The sequence below is a fragment of the Vigna radiata genome, unplaced genomic scaffold (assembly GCF_000741045.1).
Source record: "Vigna radiata var. radiata cultivar VC1973A unplaced genomic scaffold, Vradiata_ver6 scaffold_359, whole genome shotgun sequence".
NCBI classification, from domain to species: Eukaryota; Viridiplantae; Streptophyta; class Magnoliopsida; order Fabales; family Fabaceae; genus Vigna; species Vigna radiata.
Window position 1 is genome coordinate 213,598 of NW_014542182.1, and position 6,000 is coordinate 219,597.

A 6,000-nucleotide genomic window follows, 5' to 3' on the forward strand; every position below is an offset into this window, starting at 1 on the left:
CACACAACATTCATTCATACACCCTGCTTAGCATCATAACCACAATCATAATTCATCACACATATGTTCCACTGAACATCAACATGCAACACAATTCAATTATTATCCACATCAAATCATCATTAAGTAGACTTATCATGCAAGTTATTCAGTCAAACATTTTCAGAAAAGTATTCAAGCCAAGCATACACACTGAAAATAAAAATTGAACCTATTCTAATAATTCAAAATAAGAAAGTGAAAGAAAAATAAAACCCTGTCTACAACATGGACATCCATCAGTCGATGCCCTCAATCATCCCATGCTGTCATCTGAGTCCTCCTGGCTCCCATCATCAGCATCCTCATCTGTGTTTGGTGCTCCAACAACACTAGACTCACTGCTCTCTGCCTGCTCTTGAGGCCAAGCCACTGCTGCGTGAAACTCATCCATGGTCCACCTATGTACTGGTGGCTGATCATACAATCCTACTATCATCTCAGCAGTCACTACCTGTCCCCTGTGAAGGGCCTCCATCCTAGACTCTACCAAGGACATGTACATGTCCCGCATCTGGAATGGCTCGGTACGCTGTGCTGGTACATCATCAGGCGCATGCTCTTGCTGTGCTGCAACTCTCCTAGGACGTCTCCTGGGTGTTGCTCTTGTTGCCCCTGCCTCAGCGTAGTAATGATGAAAATAGGATGCATCAATAGCATTTCTGGCTCTCTCATATAGTAGAACTGTAGTATCCACCCCAGCCCGCCAACATAGAAAGGTGATCAAAGATGGGTGCCCCAATGGTGTCCTGTTGCTCACGGTAGTGGTGCTACTCTATATCTCGTCAGCAATGATCTTGCCGACGTTCTCATCCATCTGCCTCAGCATGCAGAAAATGAGAATGACCCGATGCATCGTGATGTCAGAGATATAGGAGCATGGCTGGATGTTGGCATGAGTGAATGTCATCCAATATCTCGCCAAAGGCGTCAAGTCCAACCTCTTAATGTTAACCGGTGCTCCATTAGGATTAGCCTGAAAATGCCTTCTAGGGAGGCACATAACCCTCTCAATCTCGGCTATGTTACCAAATAAACCAACCTGTGCCGCATACTGGCACTGCTCCCCTGGCCACTCTGTTCCCAAAAAGCTGCTTATGGTATCGGGGTCATACTTGACAATATGCCCCCTCAGAAAGCTCCTATACCTTCTAGCCGCAACTCCACCTTTGGATAAGGCGTTAGTGTAAAATTCCTTCACCAACTCAATGCTAGCTGGGGCAGGGTAAGTCGTCAACCTTTCCCAGTCTCTCCTCAAAATCTCTGCTCCAAATTCAGGAGCTAAATCAGGAATGAAGGAAGCCTTCCTCTCCATAAGCAATCTCCTTTCCTGCACAGTTGCGAAGTGGTCTTCATGTTGTTTAGAGAGGAACCTCTGAGAGTAAAATCCTCTTGGCCTTTCAGGCTCCTTGCTCTTGTTGCCAGTATTTCTCCCCCTTCTTGATGCTAGTACCATTCCTGCATAAGATATAATTCAAAACAAAACACAGAAATTCATCATTAGAAGTTAGTACATCATCAATCAATTCCATACCGGTCACAGTTAAATACTGAGGGTAAAACATGGCCCCCCTCCATTTCCCTGCATCAAAATCAAACATCCAACAAACAATGCAGCAGACCGCCCGACGTCCAAGATGACCGCCCAACGATATGCTTCAGCAGCAACACCGCCCGGCGGTGAAGGAGACTGCTCGGCGGTGCGTTAGGGTTTTTCTCAAAAACGCTTCTATACTGCCCTAATCTCCACTCAAACACTAATTTCATCCATTCAGACAAGATTCAAGGTATTCAATCGGTCTAAACAGTTCCTATTTCAACAATTCATGCATAGAAATCCAAAATCCTAATTTGTCATGTTCCTAAGCATGTTCTTCATCCAATTCCAAAAATAGAAACTTAAGAATGAAGTTGCACAACTTACTTGAGTGGAGATGCTATATGCTTGCAAGGATTTCTCCAATTGATGATGAATAACTCTCAATGCATAACTCTCACCAAAAACCCCAAATTTAGACAAGAAATTAGGTTTTTGTGAGTGGGTGATAAGAAAATGTGGGAATATCTCTTTGGAAACCCTTTGAAGGGGCAAATTGAGTAAAAAGCTCAAGGAGACCGCTTGGCGAAATGAAAAGGAGGGGATTCAAGTGCAGAACACCTAAAACCGCCCAGCTTTAAAGAGCTTGGGCTTGGGTGTTCGCCGCCACCGCCCGGCGGTAAAATTGCACCGCCCAGCGGTGAGTGGTAATTTCTCCTCCCTCTTCTTTGCTGGCTTTTGAGCGATTCCTCCCTGTAGCACCTAATTTTTGCCTTCAACATTTCAATTACATGTCTTTCCCCACTCAAATGCACATGCAAACATATAATGCACTAAAGACAGACTTTGAAAACAAACAAACAATCAACTGGGTTGCCTCCCAGGTAGCGCTTGTTTAACGTCACGAGCCTGACCCAAACCTGTTAAGCACTCATCGGTAAGTGCAATCCTTTCCAACACCCATCAGTCTTCCTAGTATCTTTCAATGGATACAAAAAGAATTAGCATCCCTCAGTAGATGCTACCCAAGAATTTTTCAAAAATCCAAAGAATTACAAGTTCAAAAATCAAAGAAACCTAACACTAAAAAATGTTTTACAACAATTGGGATGACCCCCAATAAACACCCACTAGTAGGTGTTGAAATTCTTCTCGCTTGATATTCTTTTCTTTTTCTTTCTTGTTGAATTTCTTCATAAAGTTGAGAACACCAAGCACATATTTCCATGTTTCAACCATAGGAACTTCAATCTCCAATTTCTTGAAGATCTCCATAAAGCACTTGACTTTCTTTTCCTTCCTATTATATTTTTTTGAATGAAGGGGTTTTTCATATGATCTTTTCTTCTTTCCCCTCTTTCTCTTTTTTTCAATCTTCTCCTTCCTCAACTTTTTTTTTCATTTTTTCCTATATTCTTCTTTTTTTTCTTTTTTTCTCAACCACTGCTTTTTCTTTCTCCTCATCTTTACCTCCCTCACTCAACCTTTCTGTTTCTTCTTCATCTATTTTCTCCTCACTGATTTCTATTCTTTTTAAATATATCTTCTCCTCAGCAACAACTTTTTCTGTTTCTATCTCTTCTTTCTTTTTCACCTCTCTCTCTACCTTCTCCTCATCAACAACCTCATCAATTTGTGTCTCCAAATTCCTGAAGGTAACTTCATAGCTCTTGGAATTGCACTTCTCCACTTTGAAAAGATAGATTACTTGACTAGCACTCTACTAAGTTTACTCAAGGTAGAGACAATTTAAATGTTGTTTTGAAATCCTCTGGTAGAGCTATTAATAAGCAAGGAATTGGTTATAAAGCTAAATCTAACAGAACCAATACTAAGAGATTTATTGATTTAAGTAAACCTGCTAAAAATGCATGTTTCTATTTTAATTGTGTTGGCCACACTGGTAGAAATTGTTATTACAGAAATGTTGTTGTTCCAAAAGGGTTATATGCATGGAAACCTAAGGAAGAAATTGTGACAAAGACTGACAATCATGGACCCAAAGTTAAATGGGTACCAGCAACCAAAACTTAAATTGTTTTGTAGGATACTCAGTAGGCGCAATATGATCTCAAGGATGAATCAATTTCGAGCAATCAAAATCTTAAGTATCTACAATTGGTAAAATTGTATCAATCTGCTGCATTATTCTTAAAATTGATTGGTTGTTGTTTGTTGTCTCTCTGGCAAGTGTACCAGATCGTTTCAAGTAATATAATTGGTAAAACCCAATATCGTTCTTCCCAAGACAAGCAAGGAGTGACTTTTGGGGAAGAAAATCTGAAGATTCATTTCAACAGAATTTCTATATATCAACCAAAAGTGTTTGCCTAAGCTGATACAAGCAAATTTATAATGAACGACCCAAGCTATGGACAGTGCAGATGGTTGTGGAAGAAGCTCAGATCTCCACATGTGGCAACAGTGAGGGATGTGTGTTCTTCTTCTGGAAGATGCAAGGCAACGTGCGTAGGCAGCCAACGTTCCAACCGAATCATGTACCAGATGTGGTGATGGTGTGATACATGTGTATTCTTCCTGAGGCAACTCCATGCTTGCTATTCTCACCCTCCTTCCCTTTGTGTAAATGACTTCTTTGTTCTTCTTCTTAGGTTGGATAGCCCATGGTGTCCTAGCCTTATTGGACCCTACAAAACAACCATATAAGTAATAAAAAGAAATCATTCTAAGACTTAGAAAAAGAAAATCAAGAAAAAGTCTTTCTTCACTCCCTTTTCTTAGCCTTAGCTTTAGATAGTACTCCTTTGAATGGAATGCCCTAAATGGGTTTCCATCAGTTGTCAAATGATCATATGGGTTTTCATTTGACAAACCGTGAAACTGGTTGCTTTGCACCAGGTGTATAAGAGCTGGATTCATCACCATGTTGGTATTTTGATCCGCAGGCATGACTATGCTATTGAAGTGGAAAGGGCCAACAACATTTGATTGGTCTGCAAGAGTGCGTCTTGGAGGAGTTCTTTCCGCCATCTCCTCTGCTCCTCAGATTGGTGAAGGTGAAAGTAATCTGTTAGGGGAAGGAAATAAATCCCTAGAGGAACGTCTGACTCGCCTTCTTCCCCTTGTCTCGTTCAAGCCTTCAAGAAGAGGTTGTGTACTTTTCTTGCTTCTAGTATGTCTAGTCTCCTACTGCATGCACAAGAAACACAAACCCTAGTAGCACTTTTATAAAAAAAATAAAAAAAAGTAAAACAAAAAATATATACAAAATATTTACAATCAAGTCAAAGTTAATCAGTTTACACTACTAAAAAAGTTAAACCACGAGTCCCTGGCAACGACGTCAAAAACTTGTTAAGCCCCTGGCAAGTGTACCAGATCGTTATCAAGTAATATAATTGGTAAACCCAATATCGTTCTTTCCAAAGGACTCAAAGGCCTAATCTTTCATGTAAACTAATCGCGTAAGACTTGAGAAAAGAAAACAATTTAAGGGTTGAATGCAAAAACAAAAACTAAAGATGCAAATGCAAGTGATTAAATGGTTGAGGAAAAACTATGAATGAATGGAGTTGTTGTGGTTTACAATTTCACCTTATCCACACTCATCTATCTACTCTTCTTATTTAATTCACTTATTTATCTAATTGCATGCAAACTTTCTTGGTCTACCCTTAACCCAATCCCTTGGTGAAAAGAGCCTACTATTAATTATCGGCTTGCTAGCCCTAGCCTCCCCTAATAACTAATAATGCATAGCGAATGGAAGCAAAATACAATTGATCATCCTACCCCTATCCCTAGGTGGTATTAGCATAATCAAGGAATTTCCCACTACTTCATGACATTACTGTACATCCCCGTATCAATAAAGACAAACGACTTTTACTGAATGAGTTAAACAATAAAAGCATTAAGCATAGATGAGAACCCAACAATTGATAAACAAGTATATGATAAGCATATGAAATAAATAAGAATTTGGATAAATGAGAGTTTCAAAAGATTACATTGTTCCCCAATAACAAAGGGTTTAGTTCACCATTGTCATGGTGAAACTAGACGAAAAATAATGAAAGAATGGAAAAGCAAACCCTAGATTGGATAAAAAGGAGCCTAAGCATCCAAGAAATCTTCTCCAAGGAGTGTAAAGTAGGTCTGGACGTCTTCCTCTGCCAAAGAATCCGTTTTCAAGTCGCACTGGGGCTATATATAAGCCAAAAAGATAACAGAAAGATTACAAAATTTGCAGTATAAAAACTGACAACCGCCTAGGCGCCAAAGTTCACCGCTCAGCGGTTTCCCTCTTGCCGCTTTGACCGCTCAGCGGTCAGTTTTGCCGCTGAGCGGTTTCCCTTTAATCGCTCTAAGCGCTCAGCGGACCATTCTGGCGCTCAGCGGTGTACTTGACCCTTCTTTTCATCATTTTTCTCCTTCTTTCATGGGTCTAAGTCCTCCTTACT